Source organism: Euprymna scolopes, chromosome 31 (genome assembly GCF_053919585.1).
Source record: "Euprymna scolopes isolate OS-2025 chromosome 31, ASM5391958v1, whole genome shotgun sequence".
Lineage (NCBI taxonomy): Eukaryota > Metazoa > Mollusca > Cephalopoda > Sepiida > Sepiolidae > Euprymna > Euprymna scolopes.
This window is the reverse complement of record NC_136512.1, coordinates 83,649,483-83,673,623: the sequence shown is the minus strand read 5'-3', so window position 1 is coordinate 83,673,623 and position 24,141 is coordinate 83,649,483. Positions and strand designations below refer to the sequence as shown.

Below are 24,141 nucleotides of genomic sequence, written 5' to 3'. Positions count from 1 at the left end.
ACGATAACATTCTGAAAAAAATGGTTTCAATACGTATACCAATATCTGAAATACGGACCTTTATACATGTTTAAACTCTCCCGGAATATACCGAGTAATTCCTGTTTATCATTACACGACTGAAATATGTTCTTCGTTTTCTTAGCCATAAGGATCAGATTTTTGTTTTTCACAAAACATCACACATTTGGACCAAGTTCGTGTGGCACGAAGCCATTCAATATATTACATAACTATGAACCCCTTGTGTAAAACACAAAATGGCGGACATTATGGTGCTTAGTAGAAAAAAGGGTCGCTTCATTACAGGAAAAGTGTACTAGAAAACCTTTTGTGTTATCGAGTTAACTTGTTGGAATCAAGAAAGCATGTCTGAAAAAGCAGTTAATTAGAGAAAATAAATGTTTTTTTTTGTTTTGTTTTTTCGTAAATTTTAACGATAATTATATTCGTTGCGTTCTCTATCCCGGAGAGTAAGGAAGTTTGTCTCCCTCGGAACTGGGAAGTGCTCTAATGCACACACACACACACACACACACACGCACACACACACATATATATATATATATATATATATATATATATATATATATATATATATATATATATATATATACACTAGCAAAAGTACCCGTCGTTGACTGGGTTCAAAAACAGCCTACAGAAAATTGACTCTGCTTTATGAAAGTATGAAAGGTTATGAAAAGGACGGGTTGTAAAGAGATAGCTTCGAATTTCGGGGGTATCAAAACCAAAGCAAAATATGATGAAAGTAAAAATAAAATAGATAAACCCTACAATTTATTATACCATACCTGTTCACACTGAAACACTTATCACAACATTCTGTGGATCTATATTAAAAAAAACCTTGTTAAACTTTGTGACATATTTCCATTCTATGGAGGTCAGGCGCGAACGAACACCCCATAATTTTATTATACCATATTTCTTCAAACTGAAACATAATTATCAAAGTATACTTACGCAGATAGATATGAAAAGTATTTATTAAAGTTTGTGCCTATTTCTATTCTATGGAGGCCAGGCGCGAACGCAGACCCCACAATTTTATCATACCATCCCTATTTAAGTTAAAACATACTTACCAAAGTATTATTATATACATCTACATCAAAATCACTTGTAAACGTTTTTTTTTATTTTTTAATGTTTTATTTCCATACTTTGTGGACCAGGCGCGTACGCAGACCACAGAATTTTAATAAATCATCATTATGCCAGATCAAACATACCCATTCCTGTGTCTCGATACACCTTCTATCATTATATGTGATCAGTTTTCTATAATAATCAACCATATAGGAGCCTATTCGTGACCAGCTATTTATGTGCTCCCCCACCGAGCAAATTAGGCACAAGGCCGATTTTTAATATGAGGAGTGAAGGGAAAATGGGGACCAACTCCCCGGGGAGTAGGGGAGCTGGATAGTGACAATTGGTATGAAGGGTTGCCCCTACATTGACCAAGGTCTTATCTGTGGGGTCGCCCCCACATAGGGTTTTTGCTTACAGTATCTGCCGGAACAGATGGTATTTATTTGCTCCCCCACCGAGCAAATTAGGCACAAGGCCGATTTTTAATGTGAGGAGTGAAGGGAGGGGGAAGGGAAAAAGGGGACCAGCTCCCAAGAGGTGGGAAATGGGAGCTGGTTAAAGGTCAGGCATGTGGGGTTGCCCCCACATCTGATCTTTGCTAGTCATAGCTAGTCATAGCTAGTCATAGCTTGCAGCATCTGCAGAACAGATACTACACTTTGATCTTGGCCCGAAGGCCAAGAACAACCATCTGCCGGAACAGATGGTATTTATTTGCTCCCCCACCGAGCAAATTAGGCACAAGGCCAATTTTTAATGTGAGGAGTGAAGGGAGGGGGAAGGGAAAAAGGGGACCAGCTCCCGAGAGGTGGGAAATGGGAGCTGGTTAAAGGTCAGGCATGTGGGGTTGCCCCCACATCTGGTCTTTGCTAGTCATAGCTAGTCATAGCTAGTCATAGCTTGCAGTATCTGCCGGAACAGATGGTGTTTATTTGCTCCCCCACCGAGCAAATTAGGCACAAGGCCGATTTTTAATGTGAGGAGTGAAGGGAGGGGGAAGGGAAAAAGGGGACCAGCTCCCGAGAGGTGGGAAATGGGAGCTGGTTAATGGTCAGGCATGTGGGGTTGCCCCCACATCTGGTCTTTGCTAGTCATAGCTAGTCATAGCTTGCAGTATCTGCCGGAACAGATGGTATTTATTTGCTCCCCCACTGAGCAAATTAGGCACAAGGCCGTTTTTAATGTGAGGTAAAAACCAGCTCCCCTAAAAGTAGGCAAAAAGGGGGCACTCTGGTTACCAAAAATAATAATTGTCCCAGTATAGAGGGTTTCCCCTCCATTGACTGGTACAAATTATCTTAAGTGCAGCATCTGCCGGAACAGATACTACACTTTGATCTTTCTAAGAGTTGCTGTGCGTTAATTGTAAGGCAATGATTGCACAATCCCCAACCACACCTCTACACTACAAAGTATTTAATGAAACTACAAGTAAGTCAAAGATCTTACTTGGTTAAAAAAAAGGGTGAGGTAAGGGGAACAGGAGGCAAAAGAAAAATAATAAAGAGATTTCACATGAATGGATAGTCCGGTGAAGGGTAAAAATCCAAAAATGGTAAAATCCAAAACGGTCGAATTTAAAATTTCAATCCAATGGGTAAATTCCAAATGGTCTAAAATCATCCAAAAGGCAGAGTTCCTTGGAAAAAAGCGCAAATGGAATGAATTCCAAATAATTAAAAGAAAAGTTCTAGAGATAATATTTAAAACACGTTTGTCAAGGCTGGATGAATCAAAAAAATGTAAGACCCATTAATACATATGATTACTTAAACACCTTCTTTCAATCACTTATCCTATATTATTTCCCGTAAGTTTACATGCGCATGAGCAATCATATATTGAACCCCCCATTGCATACGTGGTATAAACAAACCTTCATTACTTAATAAAAGCTATATTTCTTCTATATCACAGAAATCACTTTAGTCCTCTCATTCCTTCCCTAAACAGTCTCGATATTTTATCTCTCACTGCACAATTCTTTTCGTTCCTAATGTAAGTATTGCTAGACCTCGCATCCCAACTATTTTACCTAGCATCTTCTCTCCTCTTCTGATGAGAAGCATTAGGCCTCGAAATACCATGATATGAAGTGTTTTTTTATCCGTCACCCCTAATTGATGTATTACCATTATTGAATAAATTAACTAATCTATATGCATTACTACATATTTTTATATTGTCGTTTACTTTTTTATTCATACCATATATATATATATATATATATATATATATATATATATATATATATATATATATATATATATATATATATAACCCCGGGATATGCCAGTAAAAATTAGTAACAATATACAGTACAGTACAAATACGCATGTATATTTTCAAACAGTATAAATAACACCGTAAAGCGGTACCGATACGTAGCCAAGGGCCGGAAAACATTCTATTCCACATCGTAACATGAAAAAAAAATCGCATCAAGTACCATCGTATCTTGGCCTTCTACTATATATATATATATATATATATATATATATATATATATATATAGAGAGAGAGAGAGAGAGAGAGAGAGAGAGAGAGAGAGAGTAGAACTCCAAGATACGATGACGCTCGGATGCGTTTTTTTTTTTTTTTTTTCAGGTTATAATGTGGAATACGATGTTTTCCGACCCCTGGTTTCGTATATATATATATATATATATATATATATATATTCTCTCTGCTTCATTTCTTTGTTATCAAGCAAGATCTTTGACTTGCCTGTTGTTTCATCAAATACTTTTGTATGCAAAATACGATCCCGCATTTTGCTAATTCTACCCTCTGATGAGAAGGAAAGTATTTCTTCCAAACTCCGCGACTATCCACTTATAAAGTGTTTCCTTTTCAGATTAAATATATTTTTAACTCTTTTTCAAAGTGTTTTTAACACTGTGTGTGTGTGTGTGTGTGTGTGTGTGTGTGTGTGTGTGTGCTGAAGTGAAAATTCGAACCTCCAACCCTGGGGTTCGCATACATTTACGCTACGGATCTTCAGCTCTAATAATAATTCATATTGCTTTTTTTTTACTTTATTTAATGATTATTAACTAATAAACAGAAATCGAATATGTGTATATATATATATGTGTATGTATGTGCATAGATATATGTGTGTATATATATGTGTATGTATGTGCATATATATATATATATGTGTGTGTGTGTGTATGTGTGTGTATGCGTGTGTGTGTGAGAGTTGAATTAAAGTGTGCCAATTTAGCTCTCAAGCCCAGATCATCACGTAATGGTTAGATCACTCTGACAGACCTTAAAAAGCATTTTAAAAATAAATGTTTAAAATTCAACAGAATTTTCTGTGGTTAACGGTACCAGAATGGATTAGGTCCTCGCTAATGAAGCCAGAGAAGACTTATGTCGCCGGGTTCGACTCTATCGACTGGTGTTAATCGTAACACCCTCAACTGATTGTTTCCGAAAGGATGGAAGACTAGTGTCTGTAGGTATTTAATTATTATAGTAAAAATTAATTATGTCAGCTCCTTTAAGAAACTCGTTTCTTATCGTTGAGCACTTTCAGTTAAATTAAATTCGGTCAATTTAGCTAAGCTAAGCTGGAATCTGTGTTAAATAGAGAAGTAGTCAACCATATCAGCAAAAACAATGTCTTAGTGACGTGCAATATGGTTTCCCTTTTGGCCTTCAGGACAAGATCAAAGTGTAGTATCTGTTCCGGCAGATGCTGCACTTAAGATAATTTGTACCAGTCAATGGAGGGGAAACCCTCTATACTGGGACAATTATTATTTTTGGTAACCAGAGTGCCCCCTTTTTGCCTACTTTTAGGGGAGCTGGTTTTTACCTCACATTAAAAACGGCCTTGTGCCTAATTTGCTCAGTGGGGGAGCAAATAAACACCATCTGTTCCGGCAGATACTGCAAGCTATGACTGGCTATGACTAGCTATGACTAGCAAAGACCGGATGTGGGGGCAACCCCACATGCCTGACCATTAACCAGCTCCCATTTCCCACCTCTCGGGAGCTGGTCCCCTTTTTCCCTTCCCCCTCCCTTCACTCCTCACATTAAAAATCGGCCTTGTGCCTAATTTGCTCGGTGGGGGAGCAAATAAATACCATCTGTTCCGGCAGATACTGCAAGCAAAGACCATATGTGGGGGCGACTCCACATATAAGACCTTGGTCAATGTAGGGGCAACCCTTCATACCAATTGTCACTATCCAGCTCCCCTACTCCCCGGGGAGTTGGTCCCCATTTCCCCTTCACTCCTCACTTTAAAAATCGGCCTTGTGCCTAATTTGCTCGGTGGGGGAGCAAATAAATACCATCTGTTCCGGCAGATACTGCACTTAAGATAATTTGTACCAGTCAATGGAGGGGAAACCCTCTATACTGGGACAATTATTATTTTTGGTAACCAGAGTGCCCCCTTTTTGCCTACTTTTAGGGGAGCTGGTTTTTACCTCACATTAAAAACGGCCTTGTGCCTAATTTGCTCAGTGGGGGATCAAATAAATACCATCTGTTCCGGCAGATGCTGCACTTAAGATAATTTGTACCAGTCAATGGAGGGGAAACCCTCTATACTGGGACAATTATTATTTTTGGTAACCAGAGTGCCCCCTTTTTGCCTACTTTTAGGGGAGCTGGTTTTTACCTCACATTAAAAACGGCCTTGTGCCTAATTTGCTCAGTGAGGGAGCAAATAAATACCATCTGTTCCGGCAGATGCTGCACTTAAGATAATTTGTACCAGTCAATGGAGGGGAAACCCTCTATACTGGGACAATTATTATTTTTGGTAACCAGAGTGCCCCCTTTTTGCCTACTTTTAGGGGAGCTGGTTTTTACCTCACATTAAAAACGGCCTTGTGCCTAATTTGCTCAGTGGGGGAGCAAATAAATACCATCTGTTCCGGCAGATGCTGCACTTAGGATGGTTTGTACCAGTCAATGGAGGGGAAACCCTCTATACTGGGACAATTATTATTTTTGGTAACCAGAGTGCCCCCTTTTTGCCTACTTTTAGGGGAGCTGGTTTTTACCTCACATTAAAAACGGCCTTGTGCCTAATTTGCTCAGAGGGGGAGCAAATAAATACCATCTGTTCTTCAGATGCTGCACTTCTATTTCTTGTTCTCTTTCGGTGGAGGAGAAATCCGTCACGACTGAGACAATTTTTATTTTTGTACCTTTTCTCCACGTTAAAAAACAACCCTGGTGTCTAACTCTGTCCCGTGGGGAGGCATAGTAAATAGGTACAGTAGACGTGCGTCCGGTTATATATATCATAGGATTAGCGAATCTCTCGACAGAGGCTTTCTCTCTAGGGCAATTGCTCTTGACATATCAAAGGCCTTTGGTAAGGTATGGCATAAAGGTTTACTTCACAAGATCTCCAGCTATGGTATAGTTGGAAATGTCTTCTCGGCTAATTACTCAGTAGTGGTTGATGGGCAGAAATCAGAAGCTCTCAGTATTAATGCTGGATTCCCTCAGGTGTCCATCCTGGGCCGAACTCTTTTCCTGTTCTCTATTAATGATCTTCCAAAGCACATCCTTACACCATTTATAGACATTTATGCTGAGGATACTACCATCTATGGTAGCACATCAAAGACCATAAATTACCAAATTCTCTCTGATTCTCTCTCCTCTGATCTTGAGCAAGTAATACAATGGGGAAAGAAGTGGGTGGTTATTTTTAATGCATCTAAAACCAAACTTCTATCTCTACATCGTCTGCGCTTTGATGCTAATTTGTCATCGGTTGAAAGAAATTGCTCTCGTCTTGGGGGGTCTTTATGTTTAGACAATCTTCTGGTCTTGGCCTTTACTCTTGACCTGAAATAGAAGACGTATATCAAATCCATTACCAAAGACGCTGGAAAAATGGTGGGATCCTTCTACCGCTCCAGTAGATATCTTACTCCTGATCCAATTCTCTACCTATATAAAAACCAGGTCCTCCAATTATGGAGTACTGGTGCCATATATAGACAGGAGCTGTTAGAAGCAGCTTATCCTGCCTTGACAGAGTTCAAAATAGACTTCGTAGCTTAGTGGGAGTGCCCTTTCCTCTTCCCTGAAACCTCTTTCCCATAGAGGAGACGTTGCGATCTGGTACTGCTTTATCCTTATTTCCAAGGCAAGTGCTCATCTGAGCTTCAATCTATATTCCCCCCTCGCCAAACTTTCACGAAAAACACTCGTCTAGCCAAAACCACTATCAATAATTTCCCTCACTCTTTATCTGTGCCTAAACCTAAACGTAGATTCCATGAACAAAGCTTCTTTCTTGGAACTGCACGCCTGTGGATATCTCTCTTCCGATTGCCTGCTTTCCAGCTGACTACAATCATATTCAACGTAAACAAGTCAATTTTCGGTCTAGAGACTCGATATTTGACATAAAGTGTATTGAGATTTGAGTAAATATTTTAAATCGCTTTTCGACCTGAAATTTGGCTGTCAAAGGGTCAAAATTTCAACAATTTGACCTTTGAAAACTCTATCAAACTCCTCCGCCAATTTCTAAACACTTGAAATTTCTAATGTAGGTTACGTGTACATGGATCAAACGTTTTAATTTTATTTGAGCCCGAAAAATAAATCTTATGAAGTCTAAATTGGGGTCACATTTAAAAATAATTGACCTCTGCGGTCTCTACCAAATTACTCGGCCAATTTTTTGTCTAAACATTTGAAATTATACATAAAGGCTAATCAGAGATAGGGCAAGATTTTGATTCAGTTTTGGTCGAAAATTTTAGCTACCTAGGCGTAAAAGTTAAAAAAATTTAAGACATTTTGTAAATACATATTGATGTATAACATAATTGAATGTATATATATATATATATATATATATATACATACATATATATATATATACATATATATATATATATATACATTCATACATATATATATACATATTGGTTATAGATTGTCACTTCTTTTTTGTCTTTATTTCTTAACACTGACTACATTCCATTTTTGCAGTGTGATAGCCTTCTAAATCTCTTATATATATATATATATATATATATATATATATATATATATATATATATTAAATTTGTTTATACAAACATTAATGGCTAGATATGTGCATACATGTTTCTGTAATCACCCGCGTTGGGGGCCAAGAATTACCGTCGAAAACTGATTGTTGGCCTGAAGACGTAGTCCCCCAACGCGGGTGATTACAGAAACATGTATGCACATATGTAGCCATTAATGTTTGTATAAATAAATTAAATATACCTGCTCTGTTCACTCATTGAGCACTCTTTGGTAGACACATGTTCTTTAATTGGATGTACTTCTAGGAAACTAAACTCTAGTGGCTATATATATATATATATATATATATATATATATATATATATATATATATAGATGAAATAGGGAAGGAATTCTGCTGATGTAAATGTTTATATATTCGCTATGTAAGTTATAATAAGTAATGTCAGCAATTCTGTATGAAAATCCGCGCCCATTGCCGTCACAAGGGACGAGATACTAAATAAATCAGCAGAATCCTCGTTTGGAAAGTCAGAATGTAATTCGTGTGCGACCCGTTTGTCTCTCTGTATCTCACTTGAGAGGTGGAAGGCAAACATGCCTGAGACCAAATAGCGAAAATAACGAACGGAAGCGTCCACCGACATTTTTATATTTGCTTTTGCTTGGCTGAATAAATAAGCCAATAAATAAATATACCAATACAGGTGGTGTCAGAAATATCACATCTGAACCTGTATACCTTCAAATAAAGACGAATATTTCCGTTTAGAAAAAACTTGAAACTAGGAAACCCGACTAATTTAAAAATAAAGCAAATATGGGAGATAAAAAGAGTAATTAAATTTAAGAATAAATATAATAAACTAATCAATCAACAAAACCAAAAATATACGAACTAATATATATACACTTGTGCCCGATATTATTCATACCCCTCCTTGAAAATTGAGTTTATTAGGTGTAACTTTGTAAGAATTTATTGTTTACGTCCATATTGATACATATTCTTAATAAACCTCTTCTGATCATTTTCGTCATTTTAAAATCTCGGGATACTTGTAATAAAAGAAATATACAGCTATTTATAAAATCTGCAATGTTAAAAAATAATCATACCCCCTTATTTTTTCAGTATTAATCGAGTTTCTGACTGTTTGTTTCCTGTTTGATTCTTATTTTGAATGCTTTTATGCAACCTTTGATTAATTTCATTTCGTTTTTTGCATTTTTCAGAAATCAAAATGATATAAACTGAAAACCATTAAAAGAATAAAAATTATTAGAATGGGGAAGAAAAAAGAGCTTAGTAATGATCTTAGGACTAAAATTGTGAATTCACATAAGGATGGTTTAGGTTACAAGTCAATTTCTAAGAAATTTGAGGTCCCTACAGCAACAGTACAGAGCATCATCAAAAAATTCCAGAGCCACCACACAACAAACAACTTAATTGGTAGAGGAAGGAAAAGGAAACTGTCTGCTAGAGCCACCAGGAATATTGTAAGAAGTGTTAATGCAAATCCAACCACCACTACTAAGGACATTTTAGAAAATCTGGAGTCTTCTGGCATAAAAATATCAAGGCAAACATTGCAAAGGACTCTGCATGAAAATGGTCTGAAAGGAAGAAGACCAAGAAGGACTCCATTGCACACCGGAAAACACCTTGCAGCACGTCTAATGTTTGCTAGGACCCATGTGAATTCTCTAGAGTCCGTTTTCTCAGGTATTTTGTGGACTGACAAAACAAAAATTGAATTGTTTCGCCATATGGATGCTTCTTACGTTTGGAGGAAGAAAGGAGAAGCTTACAACCCAAAGAACACCATACCCACGGTGAAACATGGTGGTGGTAGCCTAATGTTTTGGGGCTCCTTTTCGGCTAGTGGTCCAGGTAGTTAGGTCAAGATAGATGGAACCATGAAGAAGGAGCAATATTTGGAGATACTCCAGAAAAACATTAGACAGGATGCTGAGAAGCTCCATTTAGGACCAAACTGGGTCCTTCAACAGGATAATGATCCAAAAATACTGCCAAAATAGTCAAGAAATGGTTTGAGGATAATCAAATTAATGTTTTGGAATGGCCTAGCCAGAGTCCCGACCTGAACCCTATCGAAAACCTCTGGCACATATTGAAAACTGAGGTTAAAAAACGGAAACCTAGAAATTTGAGGGATTTGGAGAACTACTGCATTGAAGAATGGTCAAAAATCAGTGTTGATGCTTGTAAAAACCTTGTTGATAAATATCCAAAACGGTTACAGGCAGTTATTAAGAATAAAGGGCATGCTATTGACTAATAGTAAGAGAGGTATGAATAATTTTGAACTAGTGCCATTATTGTTTTTCTTTGTATAATGTTTCAAACTTGCATAATTTATTTATTTGTTGAGTTTAAATTAAATGCTTATGCTTGATTTATTGTTTGAAATCCCTTTAATATTGTCTACTTTCTGGTTTGACCAATATTCTTATAGAAATCTCAAAATATCCGAGGGGTATGAATAATATCGGGCACAAGTGTATATATATATATATATATATATATATATATATATATATATATATATATATATATATATACTTCAGAATATTTTGCATACCTCACAAACTTTATCAAATAAGCTGTAAACCATTATAACTATTTCTTAATATTTTCTCCTTTGAAGAGTTGGTATACATCGAAATCCTATAGGATAAGAAGCCGTCATATTTCAAAATGTATTCTTTGTCTTACATAGAATAATAAAATATTTTGATTTGAAACGTAACCATTTCACGTCGTAAATTTTTAAATATATTTTATGACTAAAAATTTATATATATATATATATATATATATATATATATATGGCTATTTAATTTAATCACATAAATAAATATGCGAAAGCATAATTTTATGCGTAAACTATTTACGTCAACAGTGCTCAATACATAGGTAGAGCAAGGTAGTAAGTTTTAAAATATATATGGTCATTAGGCTACACAGAATACAATTCTTCGCATAAGCCTGACAAATCCTAGCGTGGATGAAAAGTGGAATATTCTGTGTAGCTTAATTGCCACATATATTTTTATTACTTACTATATATATATATATATATATATATATATATATATATATATATACATACATACATATATATATATATATATATATATATATATATATATATATATATATATATATATAGTAAGTAATAAAACTCCTACTTGTGAAACATCGGCAATGGTTATTAACTGGTTGGACAACCGCATCCCTTGTCGAGACGAAGTGGGTTCATTTCACAGTCGGATTTCGGCGCGGTTTGCTTTATCTGTGTTGGTTAATAGAAATTCTTGTGTGTGGGGCGTTTGCTCATTTGGTAGAGTGCTTGCCTCGCATGCAGGAGGCTCGGGTTTCGAATCCTGAGCTCGGATGTGTCTAACTGATGAGCCCAAATGAGGGCGAAACTCGAGTCTTGGACTTCCGGTTCGTTGACTGTCATGGCTCTTGTGAGCTGCGACTTTGTTTGGCTGTGGAATTTATTATACAATCTCTCACATTCTGAAAATTATATATATATATATATATATATATATATATATAAAATGAAAATTACAATTGAATTTACCAAAATGATCAAAGATGGTAAAATTAAAGTAAATTATAAATATTAAAGAATTAATATTTATAAAATAATCTCAGCCAGACATAAAAGCTCGATGAAACCAAATAGGAAATAGAGCTTATAATATGAGCAAACAGTTAATAAAACATGTTAAAAAACACTTTGAAATGAGTTAAAAACATATTTAATCTGAAAAGGAAACACTAGATAAATGGATAGTCCTTAATCCGCGGAGTTTCGAAGAAATACGCTCCTTCTCATCAGAGGGTAGAATTAGTAAAATGCGGGATCGGATTTTGCATGCAGAAGTATTTGATGAAACAACAAGTAATTCAAAGATCATAAGTTAAGCAGAGGGAATATGGTAAAGATGGTAAATCACTTTTTTCTTTACCATATTCCCTCTGCTTAATTTATTTTGTTTTTAAGTAAGATCTTTGACTTACTTGTTGTTTCATCAAATACTTCTGCATGCAAAATCCGATCACGCATTTTACTAATTCCTACCCTCTGATGAGAAGGAGAGTATTTCTTCGAAACTCCGCGGATTAAGGACTATCCATTTATCAAGTGTTTCCTTTTCAGATTAAATATGTTTTTAACTCATTTCAAAGTGTTTTTTAACATGTTTTATTAACTGTTTGCTCGTGTATATATATATATATATATATATATATATATATATAATATTTATTATGACACTATAAATACATATTTCAAGTTCGTAATAATATATTGTGGAAAATCGGTTTAATCTCCACAGTATATTATTACTGTTTTCGGTGTATCGAAACCAATGGTACGACCTTGAAATATGTATTTATAGTGTCATAATGATTACTGTATCTTCAGCTCTTACATCTACGATCGAGCACTTTATTGGATTTTTTCATCACCCCTGGACAAGCTACAAATATATATATATACATATATATATATATATATATATACATATATATATACATATATATATGCATATATATATATGTATACGTATATATATATATATATATATATATATATATATATATATATATTAATATGTTACCGTGTGTGTTATTTTATGTGTTATGCTTACATCTTTTTTTTCTTCCGAGTGACTGTCATTTAATTTTCATGATCTTCCATTTCTTGTAATGAATGCTTTTATTAAGAATACTTCGTAAGTTTTGGTTTCGGTTACGGTTTCGATTATAGCTGAGAGCACTCAAGTCATATTTTACAAGTAATTTTGCTAAGAATTCTTCGTAAGCTGCGGTCTCGGTTTCTTCCATAGCTAAAGGAACCCAAGTTATATATACGGGCGGTCAGGTTTCGCTCCTGGTTTGAGATAGTTGCCTGTCTAGCCGCACTGATGAGCTGTGATGCAGCGAAACAATACTGTATGTGGTTGACTATATATATATATATATTCTTCACATATTTTTGTTTCAGTTTCGATTTAAGCTGATACACGCAGGTCATATGGATATTTTTTTAAAATCACAACTATATATAAGAATCGATAGAAAATTGACTAATTAATAATATATCCGAAATCTGCATGAATTGAAATATCATATTTAAGCCTATTTTACGACCAGCTTTCGACGGATGTCTCTGCTAGCTTGGATAAAAACTTTAGCAGTTTTAACAAAAGAGCTACAATAATATAGGGGCGTTTGCATTGACGCAGAACATTAACAGAATGGCAACATAAATATATTACTTATAAAAGAGTCCGCTGTGGAATTTCTACAGATTCCGCTGGTTTCTATCTAACAAAATTATCTTACCAAAGCATATAACTCTAAGGAAAAGGAGGTATTAAGATCAGAATCCTCTCAGATTAGTAAGAGAAGCAAGCAAGTATATTGAGAGGAAAATTATAATTCTCTCTCTCTCTCACTCTCTCTCTCTCTCTATCCATCTATCTATCTATCTATCTCTCTATCTATCTATCTATCTATCTCTGTATATATATATATATATATATATATATATATATATATATACGTTTTATTTTTTATTACCGTATCTTTCTGTTAATTTACATTATTGTTTCAGCTACGCGGCCGTTTTTTTTTTTTTTTTTGGCTGTCTGTAGCTTCCTCAGACTTTTACAGAAATCTTCGCTATTTTTGGATGAAAGAGTGGAAGAGTGAATGAGGTCGGGGGGGGGTCGTTCACTCTTCCACTCTTTCATCCCAAAATAGCGAACATTTCTGTAAAAGTCTGAGGACGCTACAGACGGCAAAAAACCGCTGTGTAGCCGAAACAATAATGTAACTTAACAGAAAGATATGGTAATAAAAATAAAACGCATATTTGCTCTACAACAGTATTGAGCACTTTCTTCAGTTTTTATTAATTACCATCTCCACTAAATAAATATATATACATATGATATTTTCACAAAATCAAGACAATAAAAATCAAAATTAGAGCATTGTATTGTGCACTTTCATATACGTTATAACTGTTTCGTAACCGTTCAGACAATTTAAAACATTATGTCATTCAAAAATATTCCAAAAACTTAGAGAAACTGCCAAATTGATAGAAGTCTAACAATAATACTTATCTCCCTTACAACGTATTGAAGCAAAAAGGGAATAAAGTTTAAACAGAATGCTCATATAATGATAAAAAATAAAAAGGTGAATCTAAAATTTAAATTACTGTCGGATGAAGATTTTTTTAAATGAACCTTTCAAATATAATTACATTTACAAGAAATAAAATATTAAGTAAAATCAGTAGATTGCAGACGTAAACAAATTATACGAAACTTTCATCGATTGAAGAGATTCTAGTTGGCATACATAAATTTAACCTGAAATTTGAGAGTGTAGTTTAGTATTTAGAAAATAAATAGAATAAATAAATAATTTAGAGAAGAAAAATAATTACTTAAACTAAAAAGCACACAGAGGAGCAGTGTAATATTAAAAAATATAATTGGTTGAAATATAGTTTAAAGGTAAAAATACGAAAATAAGGCTATTTATAAATTCCATGGGAAACGGAAAATAATTAAACAAAAAACTTGAAACAGAGGGGTGGAGGAAAATTCAACTGCTTGATCTCCTTAATAGAGATTCATAATGTGTTCATATATATATATATATATATAAGAGTAGGTAGTAGTTTGCTTGAAGCATTGTTGGTAAATAAATATATAGAATTTTTTTAACCCAAAGACAATGCGTCTACATTTGTTTGTTTTTCTTTCTTTACTTTCATAATTCCGGTCTTTCTCCGCATTGTCTCTGACTTTTAAAAAAACTTATATATATATATATATATATATATATATATATATATATATATATATATATATATATTGTATTTCACCATCAGAAGAGAGGCTGTTTTGTATATTTTTGTATGACATAATGTTTGAAATTGTCCGAATGGTCACGAAAAAATTGTAACGTATATGAAAATTCACAATATGATGATCTCGCTTTGATTTTTATTGTCTTGTTTTTTTTAAATAGTATATACTCTATTATAAAAACTTTACCGCATTTTGATATATTTTTATACATTAAACTTTTTTGTGCAAAAATATTAATAAAGTAAAACTGCTGCTTAAAGTCAGCTGACATGTTCTGAAATGAGGACATCACATTTTCACCAAAGAACATTGCGATACCAAGACATAAGGTATACATAATGAACATGATTCAAGCAGTTTATGAATTTATTAAAAGAATCAGATGGAGGGTCTACCACTAAAACAATAAAAATGAATAGGATAAGAACAGTGTCGCCACACTTGGTAAGAATACTGATGGAATTTCTACAGAAGAAAACAGGAATATAAATTTCTGCAAAATGTACAAAATTAAACTAAGATTACAGTCTGGAAAATTCAAATGGGACATATTTAACCTTGTGAAGGGTTAAAGAGTAAAATATGCACAGATAATTTTGCCCTAAAATAAAAAGCATAAATAAGACACTCAAAAATTAATAGACAAGCCAAACGTTATAGTTCCAGCAGATAAAAAAATGAACATATATAGTCTAGACTTTGAAACATAATAATAGCGGGGGTACCCGGGGTTGCCCGGGTGTTTCGAGGTGTGCGTGGTTTTGGGTAAAGCAAAACAAAAGAATAATAAAAAAATTGTTGCCCGGGTGTTTGTTTCCGGGGTGGAGGGGATTTTTTTTTTAAGTTATGGTAGGTTAAGTTGGAAAAGTGTGAAAGAAAAACGTGCGACGTTAACAGCTCGACCATCAAGAAAAGTCCATTCTAGGCGTTTAGGCCAAAAAAAAAACCGCCTACGGTAGGTCGGCGCGAACGTGAAAATATAATGTGAATTTTCCAGCACGCTAACTACTACGCCACGGAGCACTAAATAAAAATCACAAAAAGCAACTGATGCGGATGTTTATAGCATTAATTTATTAGCATTAAGAATATGTAAAAAAAAAAAATGAACATTTAGGATAAAATAGAAATATAACCCCCGGTTGTTATTGAAAGATCACAAACCTGACTTCCACAATAAAACTAGTATTAGATTAATTGCACTGTGTGTTTCTGATTTAGGTAATATCAGTAAAACAAAATTAGGCAGGATTATACCAACTTTAAAATATAGAATACCTTTGGATTCCTTCTGGGGATAAACTGGTTCCAGAAAATTCCTAAAAACCAGAACAGTAAATTCATTGTATTTTATTTGGACTCATATTATTTTTCTATAACTTCTTAACTATTCGAGTGTTATATATTCGGGGGAGTCATAAAGGAGATTTTGTCAAGGAGATTCGTGTACGTGATCGTCTAGTTTCTAATGGTTTTATTTTTGATGTCTTCGTGGGTGAATTTTTTGTGTACATGTATTTTTTTAACATACCTTTATTCATGTGTCGTCAGTTGTTCCTCTGGTTTTCATTGTCTCTTGGAGGGGAGCTGGCCTGTTGGATGAAGAATTCACTCCAAGACGATGAAATGGTTTTATAGTTTTTATTCACCTTCCAAAGGTCGACACAGAATGGAGGTGAACCTTGCTTGTTTGATGATACACGTCAGCGTCCTCCCCAGCCCAGGGGGGGGACAGCTGAAAAGCCGTCTGTCTTATTCAACACCCGAAAACCCAACTGCCAAGAAAGAATCAGCTAACCTCATCACATGATACCACGTCATCTGGTCAGCTGACCCTTCTTTTGCAAACGTGTCCACTGTCCACGTTATTCACCTCTCTCTCTCTCCCTCTCTCTCTCTCCCTCTCCCTCTCTCTTTCTCTATTCTCTAATAGAGACACACAGAGAGAAAATAGAAAGAGTAAGAAAGCCAGAGAGGGGGGGGAGAGATGCTCTTTAACATTCCTCCACCCCTTTTTTATCAAAATGTATGGCAAGCCATACATTTTTAATAACTAACTAACTAAAAAAAAATAATTATGTCCGAAGTACATCTTTATTTTTTCACTTTCCGGACTCACCCCTTTTCCAAGAAAGATCAGGCACCAGTACTCTTCTACAACACTATCAACCCTTCTGCTGCTTCTCGAAAGTCCCTCCTAGACATTAACTTGCTTCCAAGTTAGACAAAGATACAGCTTTGCAGATATACATCTTGTCTAGGCGGTCGCATTGTTGGATATTTTCCACTGACTCTGCTCTTTATTTGGACCACTTGGCCAAACAAATGGAGACTCCATTTTCGATCACTTTTTCGAAATGGGGCCAGCATATCGCAATTACGACCAGAACGTCGGATGCTCCATGTTGGTGGTAGCTTTATCGCATGGGGACTCGAACCCCAGACCCTCAGATTAAAAGTCTGATGCTCTACCGACCCAACCATCCCACTCGCGTTCTCGACTTTCAGCATAGGCCTAAGTCCCAGTTTTTTTTCCTTTACTGTAATGCCCTGACGTCTTTCTCTGAGTGGTCCTATTACTGGAGCTTTGTTCTATTCTATCTACTACTTCGGGACTTCACAAAGCTCTTCTACTAACTCCCTTGGTTGGTCTAAGTCAAGATACGCCTTCACACTGATTCACTCGGAGCCTGTTTGAGTTCCTGGAACCCGACAAGATACGGAATCATCACTCCCTAACTAATGCGCCATCGATTTCTAACTAAGTAGCTTTCCCTTTGTGATTTTTCCGCATTCCCAGCAAGTCCCAAGATTCCAACCCAGATATCCCTCACACATTCCTCTAAAAAAATAAAAAATAATAATAAGGCTCTATCTTGTCCCTTACGTAATCTGCATCTTTCCCTTTCTTCTATCTCCCCGTGATTAGGCTTGGTACCGACTGTCCAGTCGCTCCGTACCCTGAGGAATTATCGCGACCTCGCACGCCAGACTTTTGTTGGACAAGACTTATTGCCGTTGCTTGGGCCTACGTGGCATCTTCCAACTCACTGGAACCACTAGTATTGTTTTAACAGGGTTCTCATTACTCTAAAATAGTATTTCCCCTGCCAAATTTTCTAATTTGTGACAATACCGTGGCTTATAAAAAAAAAATAAAACAACAGAAAAAACTGCTTTCTACAGCCTAATCGCCTTGTAATTCTCATGAAAAGAAATGCAACTACGCGCTAAACGTCCCTAAAATATAACTAAACCAACCAAATCTATTCCAAAATAATTTAATTTAATAATACCAATTAAATTCACCCAGCATGGTTTTTTTTTAATTTTGGTACCTTTAATTCACAATATGGTAACATTTTATTTTCCTAAGTACTTGCATACATATTTCATTCATCTTCTCTTGAGCGATTCGTAACATAATGGCCACGTCAGCCATTGCACCCCCTCTGCCCCTTACACCATGTCAGAGGGTATTTCATTTGCTCCCTGAAGTTGATTACAACTAGATCCGCTCACGCTGGACAGAATACATTCCGTTCACTGCTATGTCAGAAAAAACTTTCTTTTTTTTTTTCCAAAGTCGGTAAGCGCAACCTGCCTTGAAGACACATAGCTTCACGGAAAACATCGGATTTCCACACATGAAGTACTCAAACTTGCTCCATGTTGATTCTACTCGAAATCAACAGAAATCACGATAAAAAAAAAATAAAATTCGAATCATTTCCCGAGAATAATGAAATTAATAACTACCCATGTAATTCAACACCTCTCCAAAATTCTAACATGCTTGCCACAGAAATTAAATTCCATTCACGCCCCACTTTTTTCTTTCATTTCTTCATATAGTTTATTTAACCCTATATTTATCCTTTTTTTTTTTTTTTTTTTTTTTTTTTTACCTTACTTATGTGGTCAAAACGTCACTCATGTCGAATAGAACATTTATTCTACTTTTCGAAAATTGAAATTAATACCGACTGAACCTTTGACTCTTCCGAAACTTTTTTTTTTTTTTTTTAAATCATTTATTACACTGTTTAAATCTTATTTCTTTCTCCCTATTTTATTATTACTATTTAATTAATTAAAAACACATTTTTTTCTTTTATTAATCCTTCTTTCCATAGACCCCACAAGCAAGATTCCACCTCCCCATTCTGCGAAAAAAAATACATGTCACAGAGTAAGAAAATCCTGCACAATACCATTTTAGAACACATCAATTACATAAAGAAAATAAATGAAAAAAATACTAAAATATCCTATAAGCATTCAGAAAGTCCCATCTTAGCAATAAATAAAATCCAAACAACAAAATTTTGTCCACGTCAGCAAGTAGGTCGGCTGCATAGTGCATCATCTTTTACCATTCCACAGAATTCAAAATTAAAGAAAAACCACAGTCGTTTACAAAAAAATACCTAGACATTTACAATTAAAATACAGTCGTTTCTAAAATAAAATAAAACGACTCACTTATAAAGTCTCAGACAACTCGATGGAACTAAAATTGTCCATGTAAGAAAAAAAAAATTCCTAAGAAATAAAATCGTTCAATTAGTGAAAAAAGGAAAAAAAAATCACATTTCAGAACCTATCCATTGTTTTTCATCAAAAGTACATATTGTTTTTCATTAAAAGTTACATTTAGTTCACAATTTAAAAATGACACGAAATATTCATAACACATATTTTTGATTGACATGTTTATCTTTGTGGTAAGGCTCGTTTCTTTTTGGTTTTCTCACTGGCCGTTGTTAAAAATTTACAAAATAAGGTCATTTTTCGTTTTCCCTTCTAATTTTGACATTAAGTGATATTTTTCTTCGTTCATAACGAGTTAATTCCCAATACGATAAATATTTTTTTTAACTATTTTCTATATATAAAGTTTTACATCTGTGTGTCTGTATGTCTTCCTTTTCTTTTTTCGTGAAAAGGTTGTACGTGTGTATTGCTTTTCTTTTTTTTCTTTTTTTTTTTTCTTAATTATTTTTCTAATTCGCCTAGTGTTTTAATGGACCCTACGTTGTGTGTGTGTTGATTTCTATTTTTTTTTTTTTTTACTGTTCTTTCTTTTTCTTTTTTTTTTTCCATACATTTTATTGTTTTTTCTTGTCCTTTTTTTTTCTTTTTTTTTTTTAGTCTATTTCTTTTTTCTTGACACTAAATCTCCATGCTTCCACGTTGTATTTTCTTAAACACAGGTTCGATTATCGCATCGGTGATGCGACTTAGTCACGAGCACCAAAACGAATATGTTATATATTCGGGGGAGTCATAAAGGAGATTTTGTCAAGGAGATTCGTGTACGTGATCGTCTAGTTTCTAATGGTTTTATTTTTGATGTCTTCGTGGGTGAATTTTTTGTGTACATGTATTTTTTTAACATACCTTTATTCATGTGTCGTCAGTTGTTCCTCTGGTTTTCATTGTCTCTTGGAGGGGAGCTGGCCTGTTGGATGAAGAATTCACTCCAAGACGATGAAATGGTTTTATAGTTTTTATTCACCTTCCAAAGGTCGACACAGAATGGAGGTGAACCTTGCTTGTTTGATGATACACGTCAGCGTCCTCCCCAGCCCAGGGGGGGGACAGCTGGAAAGCCGTCTGTCTTATTCAACACCCGAAAACCCAACTGCCAAGAAAGAATCAGCTAACCTCATCACATGATACCACGTCATCTGGTCAGCTGACCCTTCTTTTGCAAACGTGTCCACTGTCCACGTTATTCACCTCTCTCTCTCTCCCTCTCTCTCTCTCCCTCTCCCTCTCTCTTTCTCTATTCTCTAATAGAGACACACAGAGAGAAAATAGAAAGAGTAAGAAAGCCAGAGAGGGGGGGGAGAGATGCTCTTTAACACGAGAAATTAGTAGAACGTGAAACAGATTAACTAAATACGAAATAGTGATTATAAAACTAGCAAGGAAAACCTTAATTCGATATAATGATGAATTGTGGAAAAGTAAAGATGAGGAGAACCACTTTGATATTACGATTACGGACTCAGCAGAAATAACTGATCTGGTGGTTTGTACATACTGAAGGAGTAAAATAAAAAAAATACCGGGTTTAAATGGAGGGAGGCTATATAGAGACGCTGCATTATTTTTAGTTAATTCAAACGATCGAATTATAGGAAAAAAAACTAGCAAAAAAATTAAAATATTTTAAATTAACTTAATTAGAGATAACAACAGACAACAATTGTAAAATAGTGATTTTTGTAGATGTTACTCTAAATATTGACGATAATACTTACCAAACCAACCACTATTCTATATTAATTATCAATCGAATCATCCTAACTGCATGAAAATAGCTATTATCCTCAGTATATCAAAATGAATATCCGGGTTATCTCAAAACGAGAATTTATTTGATAAGAATAAAGAGTATTATAATGAAGATTTGATTAGCTCAGGATATCTGCCTTGACAGAGTACAAAATAGACTTCGTGGCTTAGTGGGGTATGCCCTTTTCTCTACCCTGCAACCTCTCTCCCACAGAAGAGACGTTGCGAGCCTATCCTTGTTTTGCCGTTATTTCATGGCAGGTGCTCCTCTGAACTCCAATCTCTGGTCCCCCCCCTCGCCAATCTTTCACGAAAAACACCCGTCTAGCTGAATCCATTGTGAAAATTTCCCCCCACTCTATATCTGTGCCTAAATCAAAACGCGGATTCCATGAGCAAAGCTTCTTTCTTAGAACTGCACGCCTGTGGAACTCTGTTCCGTCTGCCTGCTTCCCACGTGACTACAACTTGGATGTGTTTAAGTCCAATGTTAACAAATTCTTAATGAACCGCCCCCTTAAGTAAACACTTCATCAAATCTCCACACTAACGTAATGTACTTGCAATAACCCTTATCCCTGAGTGGCTTCCGGGCCTTGATAAGTGGTGATCACTGTGTAAAAAAAATATCATGGGAAAATAAAATACATAGGGAGGTGATTAATAAAAATAGCAGAATAAACTGTACAATATCATGCAACATAGCAATAAAAGAAAGCGGAAATGCGAAGAATAAAATTAAGTATGAAAATAGTAATAATAAGAAGAAGAATATAAAAACTTAAAAATAATGAGGAAGCATATAATGGTGATAATAATATTACGAATAAAAGAAATAAACTCAAAACAAGTCTGGTTTAACCCGCCTTTTAACGAACATATTTAAAATAATATCACTAAAATATTTTACAAAATAATTGATAAGAACTCCCCCAGAGAATAAATTAAGTAAAACCATTAATAAAAACACACTTAAACTTTCATTTTCAACCGCTGTCAATCTAGCCAACTCTATAATCCGTTGCAATAATGGTAAAATAAACAAAATAGTGAATAATAACAGGATTGAATCGGGTAAAGTAATCTTGAGGATAAAATGTAACTGTAGAATACTTAACGAATGTCCACTGGAGGACAACTGCTTAATTTCTGAAACTGTTTACAAATGTGAAGTTTAGATGGATAATAGTAATCGGGTATACGGAGGGGGCGGAATGTTTTTAAGGATAGATTCAGAAACCACGTTACATCATTTAAAATTGTATGAATGAACCAAATAGGGATGGGGGACATGATAAAAGTGAGGATAGAACAAAAATAATTATTAAAGATAAAAAGAGAAGCATTAGATGATTAGATTAATGAAACTAAAAAGAAAAGAGCTTTAATTCAAATAGACAATAGTATATAAGGTTAGAAAGTATAAACCATGTAAATTGAAAAACATGTACTCTGTGCTTACTTGAAGCATACCACATAGTGAATTCTAAAAACAAAAGATATGTTAAACAAAAAAATAGATTCTATACAAAGCTGTCTTCATTGGAATAAATTCCTGCTATCACGCCTAAAACCTGGCTGAAATAAATTTATAAAGGAACAATCTACAGAATATATTGAGAGTGAAATGTAAATATGTAAGGAGAATTCATGCATTCAATATTTAAATTTCGAATGCAATATATGAATAAATTAGGAGATCTTCAAATTTACATACAAGAAATAAAAAAAATATAACTTTTTATTTTTATTTTACTTTTGTTAGTTTGAAGAGATCAAGGGGCTCCTTCCTGGGGCTAACACTTGATTCTATAACCTGTATAGGAGATTATGATTATAAACTGTATTTCTTTTTTTGTTTGTTTGTTTTACGGCGTATCAAACCTTTGCAGGTTATTTAATGCCGAATCCAGTGATTTTGAAGAATAATATTTTAATAGAGTATATTTGTTTTTTGTTTTTTTTTGTTTTTTTTAGTCAGTTTCTATTTAACCCATAGTTGGGACCATAACAGGTGCTACCACTCCGGGTCAGAGTGGACCTGGGAGTAATGATAATTAAAGGGTTGCTCCACACTCCCCAAAGCCCGCAAACTGGGGCCTCACCATCGGATATAGTTTAAGGTCATATCCAAGACCATATAAACTGTATGGGAGAAATAGAAGTAGTTTAAATTAAATAATCGTTATGGATAATTAAATTACCCCGAGAAATTTCCTCAGCAAAAATGAAAACAATATAAAATTAAAGAATTGCAAAATATTGTGATTTGCAAGCTAAGATCGAGTAAAATATATTTAATTAAAATATAATAATTAAAATAAATTTAATCAAAATATAAATTTAAAAATAAACGAGATTGCCACTAAAGAGGTTACTGTAAGAGTAATAAGTTGAAAATGAAAAAACAACTTGTGAGCCTGTCTCTGTTTTATCGTTATTTTTATGGAAGTGCTCGTCTGAGCTCCAATCTATGGACCCCCTTCGCCAAACATTCACTAGAAAACACTCTTTTGGTTGTAAACAATATCAATAATTTCCCCCACTCTGTGCCTAACACTTATCCTCGAGTTGCCTCTGGCCCTTGATAAGTGGTGATTCCTTTGTAAAAAAAACGTGTGATTAATAATTACTGAAGTCATAATATTATACTATGAATGCCTAAAACTTGGAGAAATTAGCAAATTGAACAGTAATAGTTATCTACCTTACATCGTGAAGAATCCAAGAATGATATTGAACAGATAAATAAGAGAAATT

The 24,141-nt window shown here is 34.6% G+C and overlaps 1 pseudogene; it reads right to left on the bottom strand.

Annotated features, from left to right (window-relative positions):
- Positions 1 to 1,634: 1,634 nt before the first annotated feature.
- On the bottom strand, positions 1,635 to 1,810 carry LOC145255950 (U2 spliceosomal RNA; annotated as a pseudogene).
- Between the last annotated feature and the right edge of the window lie 22,331 nt (positions 1,811 to 24,141).